Source organism: Antechinus flavipes, chromosome 5 (assembly GCF_016432865.1).
Source record: "Antechinus flavipes isolate AdamAnt ecotype Samford, QLD, Australia chromosome 5, AdamAnt_v2, whole genome shotgun sequence".
Classification (NCBI taxonomy): domain Eukaryota; kingdom Metazoa; phylum Chordata; class Mammalia; order Dasyuromorphia; family Dasyuridae; genus Antechinus; species Antechinus flavipes.
The window spans coordinates 288,076,729-288,090,929 of NC_067402.1; the positions used below are offsets into that span (position 1 = coordinate 288,076,729).

Genomic DNA, 14,201 nt, shown 5'->3' on the forward strand with positions numbered 1-14,201 from the left:
CTGGAGGTATGTGCCCATCATTGGGTCTCATTGAGACCATTCCAAGTAAATCTCTTCAAGCCTCAGTCTGGGCATCCTAGAAGGCAGGATTTTTTTTTTTTTTCTCCTCTTAATCTCCTTTGATTCTCACAACAGCCTAGGAAGGTAAGTGCTAAGTATGATTCACATTTTACCAATATGGAAACTGAGGAGCAGGACCAAGAGAACATTGTACACAACAACAAGAGTATGTGATGATCAACTCAAACTCAATGGAGAGAGCCATCTGCATCCCAAAGGAGGACCTTGGGGACTCAATTACAAAGAAGGGTTCAGGCCAGCTCCGGACCTAGGATCCTAAGGGAGACCCCAAGTTATTATTTCCATTGTTCTGGGAGCCCCTCCCCAACACTCTGCAAAATGATCTCAGGTCTTTAGCCCCTCCCCCATTAGAAGGAAGGGGGGAGGGCTTCCTCCTGTGCCTCTGATCTCATAGAGAGATGGCCAGGATAACAGATTTGGAGCCCAAGGCACTTCTGAGCAGGGAGTGTTGGGTCTTGTAAAGTAACTGACATTTGCAGAGCGCATGACAAAGCTGTCTCATGTGACCCTGGGTAAGTGACTTTGCCCAGAGCCAGGTTGGGGTAGGGGTCACGGTGGTGTGGAATTCAGTTGTGCCCATTTTACAGATTAGGAAAATGAGGCTCAGAGAAGTAAATTGTGCATTTTCAAAATTTGAACCCAGATCCTCTTGCCTCGAAGCCACCATACTGAGCTTCCTCAGTAGGCTGAGAGGAAGGACCTAACGAGGTCACCTCGTCCAACCAGATCATTCGGGAAACCAAGGTAGGGGTTGGGAAAGTGTGGTACGTCGTCAGTCTTGAGACTTACGTAACCCTGAGCATAAAAAGGAGACCCTTGGGCCACAAGCCTAGCGAGCGCTTACTACCGTGATTGACAGATCTCTTCACCCAATAGAGTATTGGGAAAGAACCTCCGTAGAGTCATAACCAATAGCTCTCGCGTTTGTTGACGGGCGGAACTTTTTCGTCTCCCACCAATGGCTTTGAGGGGCACTCGGAGAATGACGTCTGACCAGGCCAATGACGGCCAACCTATCCCCCGCGCCCCCTCCCCCCCACACCTCTTATCTCTTCAGAGCGGTAAATAAGGAAACGGGTATAGGTGGATTCAGTTAATTAGATGGTACCGAACGAAGGGAAGAGTGTTGGTGGAGGCGCAGCGCGCGAAGGCGGCATCAAGCTGCTACAACCCTCCCCCACCCTTCCCGTGGTAGTTGCGACAGAACGGGCCCGGCCGCCATCATGTTCTAGTTTCCCCTTCACCTCAGTACGCGACCGAAGAAGCGGCCTCAGTGGGGTCGGGGGCGTGGCCCCGTGATTGGCGCAGGCGTGCCAGCCAATCTGAGCTCGCTCAACGGGCCGGCCCCAACCAATGAGAGGCAACGACGGCGGCGAGGAGCGGAGGGGCGGGCCGAGGGCTTGATTGGCAGTCGTGCAGGGCCAGTGGGAGGAGGGCGGTGGCCTCGCGTAGCCAATGGCGTGCCCGAGGAGGCGGGCTCCCAGCTGTTTGTGTTGTGGCCGGGGCGGGGGGAGGGAGGCGGAGGGGGAAAGTTTGTTTATTTTGTTTTGAGTTTCTGGGTCCGCGGCGCTCGCGGAGGTGAAGCGGGAGGGAGTCGCCCCCGCCCCCTCGGGCCGCGTCTCCCACGCCGTCTCCTCGGCCGGCGGGGACTCAGCCCAGCGCGCCGCCGCCGCCGCCGGCTCAGCGGTGAGTGAGCGAGGGCCGCCCCCGGCCCCGCCGCCGCCTAGGCCCCGGAGCCTGGAGCGGCCCAGCCCGGAGCCCGGAGCGCTAAGGGGCGGCGGCAGCGGGGGCGTGCCGCGGGGGCGGGCTAGGGGTCGGGTCGGGGCTGGGGGCGGGGGGCGAGCGCGCGCCAGTGCAGTAGGGAAGGCCCGTGCCGGGAGGACCGGGCTCGCGCCTCCTGCTGGCCGGGGAAGGGGCGGTTTGGGGAGGGGTGTGTGACTGGTGGGGTGGGGGGGGGGCAAGCGGGCAGGAGGCGGTGGCGACGACGGAGGGGGAGGGGAGGGGAAGGTTAGGCGCGCGGTGCTGTGCGCGTGCGCGCATGGGGGGCGGGGGCCAAGGCTGGAGTGCGAGCGTTCAGGGGTAGGCTCGTGCTCGACGGGTGATGGGAAGGAGCTCGCGCCCGCGGTGTGTGTTGGGGGTGGGGGGAGGGGGAATGCGCGAGCACGGAGGTAGTCTCGCAGTGGAGAATCCGTGTTGGGCACGCGCGGGAGGAAGAGGGAGGGCATCTGTGCGCGGCTCCCGCGGGAGTCACGCGCTGGCAGGTGTGCGTGCTAGTGGGCCGGGGGGAGCGGTGACTTCCTTCCCCCCCTCGGAATCTCGGCCAGTTTTGGCCCGAGGGCGTCAGGGGGGATCCTCGGGGCGGCGGCGGAGACCCCCTGGGGTTCGGGCTGGTAGAGCTTGAACGTGACCCCGAGGGAGGGAGAGTTTGGGACGGGAACCTGAGGAAGAAAAGCTCCCCCTTCCCTTCCCCCTCCCCTCCCCTCTTTTCTCCCCTTCCTCTTTCCTCCTCTTCCCTTCTCTTCCTTCTCCCTTTCGCTCTCCTTCCTCTGTTCTCACAACTTACCTTTCTGTCTTAACCCCCCTTTCTTTCCTGACTTCCTTTTCCCCCTTCAATTTCTTATTTCTCCTTTTCTGCCCCTCACTCCCAACACAATGCAGCTCCCTCGGCTCTAAAGATGGGGGTTGGCCCCAGAGGCCTTTGGGAGCCCTGTTTTATTTACCCATCGTGGCCTTGTGACTCTAGTTCAGTCACTGAACCCGTAGGTTAACTCTTAAAACTCCTTGCCAAGTGGTCATTGGTGGGAGGGCATTTTCATATTGAGGGTGCCTTACAGCTTTCTGTAAGTGGCAGGTTCTGACCTGAAGGAAAATAAGTCTCAGCCGCCAAGCAGGCCCCGAGCACCTTTTAGTGGGCCAGGTATTGGGGAGACAGGCAGAGGGGAAACATGGAAAGAAAAACTTAGTTCCTGGCCCCCCCTGCTCTTTGGGGGCTAATTAGCTTCCTGAGGGTTTCCTGGCAAAAAGGATTGGACTGGGAACGAGAGACCTGTCACTAGCTCGGGGCTGAGAGCCTTGGAAAGTCCTCTAGTCCACTCCTCTTTTAGGTCTTCTCCCTTATATGTCCGCGGATAACCAACTCCCCCACATGCACATCCACATAGTTCTCTGACCCGGTCTGGCTTGTCCCGCTGCAGGCTGGGCATCTCTGCTTGGGCATTCTATAGGCATCTCAAATCCCATTCAAAACAGCTCACTTTTCTGTCCTGCCTCCCACCCCCCACCCCCGATTCCTTTGGAGTCATCTTTGGTTTATCACGTTCCTCAGTCCTGGTATCCCTTCAGGTGCCATGTCTGTGAGAGTGCGCCAGAGTTCCTAGAACACTTGGCTTGGAAGAACACAGTCTTCCTGACTTGGATTCAAGTCCTGTGCTCGGCCCTGGTCAAACCACTTAACCTCTCTGGGTCTCAGGTTCTTCATCTGTAAGATGAAAGGGCCAGAGGCGGGTCTCAGAGGTCCTCATCCCTACTTAGTCACCTCCTGCCTCCTGGTTGCGGCTCCTCATCCTTCCAGTCCCTCTTCCTCACGGCCATGAAAGTGACCTGGTTTTGTAAGATCCCACTATGACTCAACTGCTCCGGAAGCTTCAGTGGCTCCCTTTTGCCTCCTGTTTGGCATGTAAAGCGCTGATGACCCTCTCGAGGTCCTGACCTGCCCCCAATTAGATCACTTTGTATCCGGTCCCTTGTCTGTGAATGTTGTATATCCTCCCTCTTGGGCAGTGGGGGAAACCTGCCTCCCTTTTTGTCCTTGTACCCTCTAGCACGGTGCCTGGGACACAGAGGGTGCTTAATAAAAACTTGTTGATTGACTGTCCAGGGTCATACTTGTAGTCATTTTCAGAGTCCCAGGGCAGCCAGTGGTGTGTTATTTAGCATTTGGATCGAAAGCTTTGCTTCTTCTTACCTGTGCCGGCCTGGTCAGGGCCAAGTCCCTCGATTTCTTTGGACCCAAGTTTTCTACCACGTATAATGGATCTCATTTATCTAGTGCTGGTCCCTTTCTGGGTGCCACCTGTGGTCCTCTATGCTTTTTAAGCCCCACATCTCCCTCATGTGCCTCATCCAAGCTTGTTAGCAGCTTTGTAAAAGAAAAAGGAGTCGCAAAACGGGAAACTGTCGCGCTTGTTAAAGAGTAAGGACATTTGGAGACAGTCTGGTCGAGAAATGGAAGGGTCGAGAAAGGTATGGTGCTCGGCAAGCAGATTAGTAGCCCCCTGAAAATAGGAGGCTGCTGGTTAGGTCCTCACATTGTAGACGTGTGAAAGTAGCATGAAACTTCTGGAAGGAGGTTTCTTCACCCCCTTCTTATGTTTTATATTGAAATAAGAAACATTTGTTTGAGAGGAGGTGAAGTCCTGATTCACACAGAGGCTCCTCCAATATGGTGGCAGTCCCAAAAGATTTAGTGGGCAGGCTTTGGGGATGTTGGATCACAGTCCTGTCTTTGTGCTTCTGCTCCAAGATTCTTTCTTGATAAAGACAGCTCATAGCCAACCCTAGTAGTTTCTTAGCAGCACAGGTGCTTCTGGTCACTTCTGAATTGTGCTAAGTCACAAGTAAGCCATTATGGAAGGCCTGCCCCAGAGAAGGCCACCGGCCTTCAGGAGACGTCCTTGTAGCCATCAGCCCACGGGCTGCTTTCCATGCTACCTTGATATGTCCGTTTCCTAGGGGGGCCCTCCCCTTTTCAGGGCAGTGATCCAAATGGGGACCTTGGCCCCATCCCCCTCACACAGAAAAGCTGCACCAGATACTTCTCTGCTGACTAGTACATTTGTTTAGATTCCAAAATTGAGTGTTTTGAATCCAGATACTTAATTCAGAGTGCTTTAGTTTGCTTGTTAAATGTCAAAGGCATTTCAGAGGGGAAGAGAGGAGGAGGGGAGGGTTTGAGCACAACTTAATGATTTTAATTTAGGTAGTCTTTACTTGAGGCAGCAGTATGATCTGGGAATCCACCCAAATGCCATTAGAGAGACCCCTCAATATTTGTGGAGATCCCACATACTGAGGAGGGAGAAGAAAGAAGGAAAAGTTTGAGAGAGAAGGGATATTAGGAAGTAGATTTAATTCGGCCATGTTTATTAAAGCTCCAGACGCAGACCACTCTGAGGAATCATTGCCAGAAACATGGGATTTGGATAAAGTATGATCCTGGGCTTCGTTCCTCTCCCGGTCTAGTAGGGAGATAAGTCATATGCAATTTGCTGTACTGCACAATGTTACACAGTAAGCGAATGAGGTAGGTCTGAAACTAGATGCCTTGTGATGTCTGAGAGACAGGGCCAGCGGGGAGGAATTGAGGGAGCTGGGCTGAATTTTTTTTTTTTTTTTTTAGTTGTTGCTTTTTGTTTTTTTGTCACGGTCATTTTGGGATGTTTGCCCGTCTCCTTTCTCACACTGAACTTGTCCTTACAGTTAAGAAAAATAATTAGGCAAAAGTCTGGTGTCTAGTGAATACATTCTAACCCTTGCAATCACTTTACTATCATTAGGAGTACAGCTCCAGATTTGGAAGAAACCTCAGAGGTCATCTAGGCCAGGGCTTCTTAAAACTTTTTCCATTCGTGACCCCTTTTCACCTGAGAAATTTTTACACAACCCCAGATACGTAGGAATATAAAATAGGTAGGCAACTCAAACATTTACTGATGATCATAAATTTATTTTAAGATAATTCTTTGGTATACATATAATTTTATCTTTTATTAAAAATAAAAGCAAATTTGCGTACTGATGAGATGGATATGCTTGCTTATTTTTAATAAAGAATTAAATCTTGGCAGAATATTTGATATCTTTTACTGTTGCCATATTTTCTGCAGTCTTCAGTTACGGGCCTCCATTTGGGGTCTTGATTCATACTTGAAGAAGCTTTGATTTAGGCCAATACCTTCATTTTCTAGAGAAGGGAACTGAGGCCCACAGAGGTATCATAAGTAGTAAATAAAGCTGGGACTCCAGGACCCTCTAATAAAATGTTGCCCTGAATTGTTCATGTCTTTTGACTTCCTTGGCTCATGTGGCCAGGAGTGGGCTCCCTCAGTCCAAAGATAGGAAGAGGTCAGCTGCTTTATTTGCTATAGAAGCAAATCAGCATCCAGAAGAGCTGAGCTACTTCACAGTTACTATTCACCTAATATGTATTTTTTTTAGTTTATTTTTAATACACATTGTTTTAGAAATTACGCTGGGAGAGAAAAATCAGAGCAAAAAGAAAAAACCATGAGAAAGAGAGAGAAAAAAAAAAAACAGTAAAAAGAAGTGGACCTAACATTTACGTTTAGTCTCCTTAGTTTTTTAGTTTTTTCTCTGGTTGCTGATGGCATTTTCCACCTAATATGTAGTAAGCACCTACTGTGGACTACAGTTGCCTGTTTCACAGCCCTTCCAACATTAATTTTTGTTCTCTCTATTGACTTGTATGGTGTGAGTTGGAAGTCTGGGTTGTGTTCATTGCCATTTCTTTTCAGTATGAGAGATTTTTGAGTGTGTTTTTAAATGGTCATTGACAGTTTGCAATCTGGAGAACCATTCACCTCCTTTAAATCACTTATCAGTTGGGGCTTGCTCATGGTGTTACATATTTGTTGCAACTCTGTATTGGATAGGATACTTTTTTGGGTAAAATTTTATAGATTTTTTTTTTCCTTATCTTGACAATTTCTCTGCTGGGGTAAGTCGGTGGCACAGTGGACAGAGCGTCAGTTTGACATCAGGGAGACTCATTTTCTGTGTTGAAATCTGACTTTAGACCTGTGTGACCCTGGGCAAGTCACTAATCTCTGCCTCAGTTTCCTCATCTGTCAAATAACTAGGGAAAAAATACTCTGGTATTTTTGCCAAGAAGATCCCAAATTGGGTTAAGAGTCAGTAATGACTAAACCACAAAAACTTTCTTGTCTATTTTTTGTTTTGTGTAAAAACTTAATTTTATGTAAGTAAAACTTTTTTTTATAATTTCTCTCCTTTGGTTAAGATAATTCTCCAGATATAATTATGAAAGACATCTCCTTCAGTATATCTTAATGTTTTAATACTGGGATGCTTTGTTATATACAAGAACTTATTGTGGTATGGGATCTAAGATGTTGATTTGAACCTAATTTTCTTGTCAAACTGCTTTTTTGTTTTTCCAATAGTTCTTGTCTTGTGGAGAATCCTTATGCTGTAGTTTTGATGTCTACTATTTAATAATATAGATGAAGATTTGGTAATGCTATGTTGGATCGAAATTCAGCAGGCAAAAAGGAGAAGGGGCTTTGCTTGAGGCATAAAAAGCAGTGAAATGAGAGGTCCAACTGAGGTTTTGCGTGTAGTACATTTGAATATAGCATGGTGGAGAATAGTCTGTGATAAAGTGGAACCAGATTGATAACCCTAATGATAAGAACCTAGCTTATGTAAAGCTTACTGTGTATCAAGCATGGTAGTCTGTGCTTTACAAATATTACCTCATTTGATCCTCAAAAGAACCCTGCATTATTGTCCCCATTTTGCATTTGAGTAAATTGAGGCAAACAAAGGTAAAGTGACTTGTGCCACCAAACTGTGGAGCGAGGATGTTCCACAAATAAGTTTGAATTTGTAATTGCGGAGTCTGCCTGCTGCCAATTTAAGAATTGGATCCCAATTAAATTTTCTTCTTGCACCTGGATATTTGTTTTAGAATGTTTCACGATAAAAACTAAGCTTTTAAAAGTGTTGTTTTTCCCTTGTTTGGTTTTAAGAGGCTCACTAAATAAACAGTTTAATTTGATAAGGCAAAGCAATTTACTCTGGAGTGGCCCGTGGCTTTACTAGTTTAATCCCAGACTTGTAGTTTAATAGGAAGAGAATGGTGGATGACTCGCATGACACTCATTCTAGGAATATATTTGCCTTGGACAGCTATTGAAGGACACCAGAAAATTGGTCTTGCTAGCTCCTTATCACTTGCTTCTGTTCTTGTGTGTAAAGGCTGTGAGAACTTCCATCCTTTTCTGCTTGAGTCTGCTCATTGCCTCCAATTCACAGCTATTTGTTATCACCAGCCTCCTCCTCCAACCCTTTGCACTTTGACTTTCTCCTTTTCTTTGTGAAACTGGAGTCTCCAAGGCCACTGGTTCCCTAATCATCCTGCTTTGGCTTCTGTCCTCCCTCACCTACTATTCACTCACTACTATCTTCATGAAATTCTCTTCTCCCTTGGCTTTGGTGGCAACAGCCATATTCTCCTTTCCCTGACTTTCCCTTCCCTTCTCTCCCCACCTCCTTATCCCCGTAGTCAGTCACCAAGAATTTATTAAAATTGCTTACTTGATTCAAGCTGCTCTACTAAGTGCTAGGGGAGATAGCATGTATGTAAATAACTACATGTTAAAGACATGTATAGAATCTAAAAGGGAACGCATGAGCTGGCTCTCGGGGTGGGGGGAGGGGGGAGAGGACCAGAAAGGGCACTGTTGCCCACTAGGGAATCTGAGCCAAAGCTTGAAGGAAGCTGGGGAATGTCTTGGGGGCAGTGTTGGAAGCATGGGGACCATTCATGGCAAAGGCATAGAGGGGGGAGATGGCGCACCCGCACATGAACTGAGCTAGCTGGATGGTGGTGAGCATAGAAGGGAGGCGGGCATAAGAAAACTAGACAGCAGGAAGGGCCTAAGCAGTTCTAAATGCCAGGGAGGTAATCGAACTCATTGAACAGCAAGGAGGCTTGGGAAAATCCCCTTTGCCACTGACTGGAGGAAGCAGTGGCTGGGACTTGAAGCTGTTGCAGCAATCCAGGGGACAGTGATGAGGGCCTGGAGCAGGCGAGCAGCCGCCTAATGGGGAGAAGGCCGTGGAGAGGAAGGAGAGTGCTGGGTAAGGGCAAGGGAGCAATTGAGGGTAATGCTTAGGTTCAAGCTCGGAAGACTAGGATGATGGTAGTTCTTTCCTCAGTAATAGGGAGGTGCAGAACTTTCAGTGGAAAAGACAGGTTGACTCGGCTTTGCCTTTGGGATGTCCGGATCAGGCCACTAAGGGTAAGTGGAGATTCATGGCAGCGGCTCAGGAGGGAGGTCCGGGCTGGTTCTGTAGCCCCAGGAGGGCACATCTGTTCTCAGCTCTCACCTTGATCCAGATGCAATAGGAACAATCCTAGGATAGAAATCAGGAAGTTGGGGGTCTGCCTAGGCTTTGTATTTAATTGTCTGAATGACCTTGTGGAAAGCTCTCTGAGGCATTGGTTCTTCATCAGTCAAGTGAAGGAGTTGGATGGATAATTTCTAAAGTCTCTGAGTTTAAAAAATTCTGTGATTCTAAGATTTCCAGATGTTCAGCATCTCTTGAGCTCACTAGTTGACTCAAGATTTATCTATTCTGTGCAAGAGCTTGTGCTCAGTTCAGATGAGTTCTGCTTGGATTTTCCAGGGCTCACGCCAAACTGAGTTCATCCCTCCTCTCTTCCAATTCACAAAAGACAAAAAGACAGGGCCACTTCTGTGTGTCATCATGTCCCAAGCCTCGACATCTCGGTCTCATTTGGGGATCTAGTTCTCCTGCACAATTATTCAGTAACCAGATTCTGTCCATTCTTACTCCACAAAGATTCCTGCTGAAGCCATCCCTTCCTTTCCACGCCTTTACCGCCGTAGCTCAGGTTCTCTGCTTCAGTCGCCTTGTAGCAGTCTGTCCATCCTTACTGGAGGATAATCCTGCGAGTGTCTGTCAGTTTGCCTTTGTGGGCACCTCTTTTTTTGAAAGAGATTGCATCTTCTCTCTGCCTGAGGAGAGTCGCTCTGGCCTAGAATGCTCATCATCCTGCAGCGGTCTGGTTGTCACCTGGCCCAGGTTTGGAGTCTCTCCAGGCTGGGAGGGCCTGCCAGAGTCTGGCCTAACTTCAGAGAGGCCTTGGGGGGCTGGGGTCAAACTCAAGTGTAAGGGGTGCAATGGAGGGGCAGAAACTCTTCACGTGTCTTTCTCTTTCTACTTTTTTCCTCTAAAGAAAGCCCTTCAGACCTTGCCAAAGTAGCTCGTTAGGGATTGTTGCTAGTCCAGGCCTCAACTTATTTCTCCTAGTAACCTTTATCTTTCTCTGCAACCTTCATCTCGATGGAATGTGGCATCCAGATGTTTGCTTTAGGGCCTTTGCTCAATTATACAATTGAGCAATTATATAATAACAATAATAACTAGCACTTACATAGCGCTTAATATATGCCAGGCCTAAGTGCTTTATAATTACTTATTTGATCCTCACAACCTTGCAGGGCGAGTACTATTATTATCCCTATTTTACAGTTAAGGAGATTGAGGCAAAAAATAGTTGTCTAGGGACACATAAGTGTCTGAGGCATTGGAACTCAGGTCTTCCTGATTCCTTCACTGTACCACCTGACTGCCTCCAATTAGACAGTGGCTTGGTGTCTTCCTTTTGCTCAACATTTTCCCATAAAGACCATATTCCCTTCTCCGCGAGGCCCTTAAAACTGCCCTTAAAATTATTGTCTGCACCACTCATTTGGCGCAGTTTGCTACCTTGAAATATTCTTTGTTTGCTTTTAAATTCCAAAGTACGTTTCTTGTTTCTCTCATGGAATTTTGAATCCCTTCAGTGAGGACTTTAGATCCAAACCACATCCTCCCGAATGTTCCTGGTGGCAGGAGAGCATCATCAGTCGAAGATGAATGGAACTCGGGGGCCTAGAGAGTAGATGTAGTTGGCAACACTGAGCGGTGTCTCCAATAGAGTTAGAGATTGTTTAAAGAAGCAGTCTAAAGAAAAATAGCAACTTTCTTATGAGGCTTCCAAGGGACTTTGAAGACAGTTTGAAAAGGAGTTCCCCCAAAATTCTAAGTCTTGGCAGTATCATTCAAATCTGTAGCCTCAAATACGTCCCTTTGGTAGGATGCCCTCAGCTGTGTGTGAGCGTGTGACTGACTGGCACTAAACTGAAATTCTGCAGATTGGCTTAAAGGATCGATCGATACTGAAAGACAGATGAATAAACCACCTTCTCAGAGTAGAAGGCTGGGCCTCGAGTCAGGAAACCCTAAGTTCAACTCTGGCCTCAGATATTTTCCAGCTGTGTGATCCTGACCAGGTCACTTAATCCTGTTTACCTCAGTTTCTTCATCTGTAAAGTGAGCCAGAGAAGGAAAAGGCAAACCACTTCATGTGTCTGTCAAGAAAATCAAATCAAAAACCCGAGAGGGATCGAGAAGAATCAGACATGACTTAAAGAACCGAACAAGAGGTAAAATTTAAGATGACAAAAATAATTCCATTTGAATTGTGGATATGATTGAGAGTATTCCTTTTTAATCCTTTTAAGGAAGAGGTATTTGAACATTAAATACAAACTCATAACTCTTCTTTTGATGAAAAACAAAAGATAAGATTTTATTATGATAGGAATATAAGAAATTCATCATGTGCTTTGCATCACACATTCATCATGTGTAATCAGCTGTAAGAAAGAGAATGTTTAACAGTAGTATTCCTGTTAGATAGTTAGTACCTGCTCCATAGCTTAACCATGAGATAATAGTCTGTTCTTTCTCTCTCTCTCTCTCTCTCTCTCTCTCTCTCTCTCTCTCTCTCTCTCTCTCTCTCTCTCTCTCTCCCTCCCTCCCTCCATCTCTCTCTCCCTCCTTCTCCCTCCCTCCCTCCTCTGCTTCCCTCCCCTCTCTTTCCTTCTCTTTCTGTCTCTTTCTCCCTCTCTCTCTCTGTGTCTGTCTCTCAGTCTCTGTAGTTTTATTTTATTTTACCTGGATTATAGAACTGGAAAGGGTCTCCGATTTTTGAGTCTTGCTTATCTGACTACTTGTTTTAACAAACTGCCAAAAAGGGATTCTTGTAGCTCTGAGAAGGTGCCAGAAGAGAATTCTGACTCTGTCCAAGCTGCCCTAGGCTGAACCAGGCGTTTCCTAGGATTCACTTTCTAGCTTCAAGTTTCTGCTACCTAGCTGACTCTGGGAGAGTGATTGTTCATCTGAATTAGAAGGTGGTGACTCATGGGGCTTATCTTGAAGAGCCTGAGGGAAGGAAGTGGCCTTTTGATCTCCACCCCCCAGGGATGCACTGAGGGCATTTGGCTTTGGCCAATTGCCTGCAGTACCAGTGAAAGGGATGGAGCTGGCAGAGTCCTTGGGCTCAGGTGTCCTGGGCAGAGACCTGCTTGCTTAGCCTACTGGAGGCCCCTCCCGAGCTACCAGAAAGGTGATTGAGCTGGACAGGAAGCCCAGGCTAGCGGGATAATTGGGCCACCGCCTGAAAGTGAAGACAGCCAGGTAGAATAAAAATGTTGTCAGCTTTCTGCCTACTTTGCTTTCTTCCTTTGGATTCCGGCAGTCCCAGCCTCATTCCTCTGACTGTTTATCCTGTCTTTGAACGTTTTTCTTTTGTTTTTGTTAAGATGGAGAAGCTAGCAGCCATCTGTTTTGGGGCAACATCTCCCCGAAGTCTCTTTACTGTGTGAAAGTCATCCCGGATCCAGATTCTTCAGCGTTAGCTTGGCCAGGAGCGATCAGGTGCAAGAGGGAGAGACATTGATTATCTTTGGTTTCTCATGTTCCTCCCTTGGCACTGGAAAGTAGAACTTCTCAGTCTGCACACCCATCTATTTATTGCTTGAGGAAGGGCATTGGGATAAAAAGAATTTAGGTGATCTTAATGAATAGTGTCTAACAGTCTGATGCTCCCGCATCTCTCCTCATAGTAGCTCGGCTGTATACTTACCTTTTAGATTATAAGCCTCTTGAGGCAAGTACTGTATTATTTTTCATCTGTCTTTTCTCAGTTCCTAGCAGTCTTTCTAGGCAGAGATACTGAAGGGGTTTGCCATTTCCTTCTCATTTTACAGATGAGGAAACTGAGGCAAAATAACTTGGTCACCCAGCTCTTCTGAGACCCGATTTGCACTTAGGGCTTCCTGACTTGGGGTACAGCACGGTGCGCACTTCTGCCCTGGACTGACTGTCCCTGAGTCTATCCCATCTGGATTCCCAGCCTTGCATGCCCTGCATGCTCACCTCTCCCAGTTTCTGCCTTGTCTTTTGTATGCTTGGGCGCCTGCCCATTCGGGCCAGATTTCAGGACTTCCCAGAAGCTTTCCTTCAGCCGGCCAACCAGACCGTGGCTTCTCCATGATATGTGAGCACATATTTATACTTGATCAATAGTGGGAGATGCAGCCGGAGAGGGAGAACAGACTTTGTTAGTTTGGAGCTGCGGATTGTTCTTTGATGCTATCTTTATGATAATAAGGGACACTCCCACAATGCTCTCAGGTTTGCAGAACACTTGACATTCTAGAGAGATTGTCCCCATTTCACAGCTCAGGAAGCAAGGACTTTGAAAGTGCAGGTGAGGTGACTTGGACTGGCTCGGCCAGCCGGTAGGAAGCCGAGGGAACATCTGAATGCAGGCTCCCTTTCTGCCAAGCCGCAGTTGATTTCACTTCAGCTGGCCTCTCTTTAGAGCCTGCAGTGTTCCCGGCATGGGGCTAGACACAGGACTGAAAAGATGGAGGAGCAGTCCTGGGCTTCTGAGAGCTTGTGTTTCCTCAGGGAAAAGCTTTTCTTGATGGAAGAATACCTGGCACTTACATACTTGTTAATGGATTGAGGAGAGAAGGCTTGAGTAGAAACATAATTATAGTTATATTCAAAGTAGATACAAAGTTTTTATTGGGTGATCAGAATAGATTTCCTTTAGGAAAAGATACTGAGCTCAACTTGGTCTCACAGGAGGCAGAAATGAGGAGTGTGTGCCTCCTAATGAATGGGGAAGGAGGAATGAGGAGTGTGTGCCTCCTAATGAATGGGGAAGGAGGAATGAAGAGAGTGTGCCTCCTAATGAAGGGGGAAGGAGGAATGAGGAGAGTGTGCCTCCTAATGATTGGGGAAGGAGGAATGAGGAGAATGTACATTCTAATGATTGGGGAAGGAGGAAGCCAGTTGAACTAGAATGAAGAGTTTGTGAAGAAGAATGTCTTTCTAGGCTGAAAAGCAGACACGAAGGCTTTTTGCTGAGAATCTGTATCCTCTCTCTAAATGGATTATGAACCAGTGAGATCAGAGCAGCCAGACCATAG

General features: G+C 47.6%; 1 protein-coding gene across 1 annotated transcript in view; it reads left to right on the forward strand.

Moving 5' to 3' along the window:
* The first annotated feature begins 1,668 nt into the window (after positions 1-1,668).
* The window catches only part of TNRC6B (trinucleotide repeat containing adaptor 6B), a 220,184-nt gene continuing 207,651 nt past the window's right edge, over positions 1,669-14,201 (forward strand). Inside the window, exon 1 of the mRNA XM_051962078.1 lies at positions 1,669-1,767. The gene's annotated coding sequence lies outside the window, so the exon portion shown is untranslated. The remainder of the gene's footprint in view (positions 1,768-14,201) is intronic.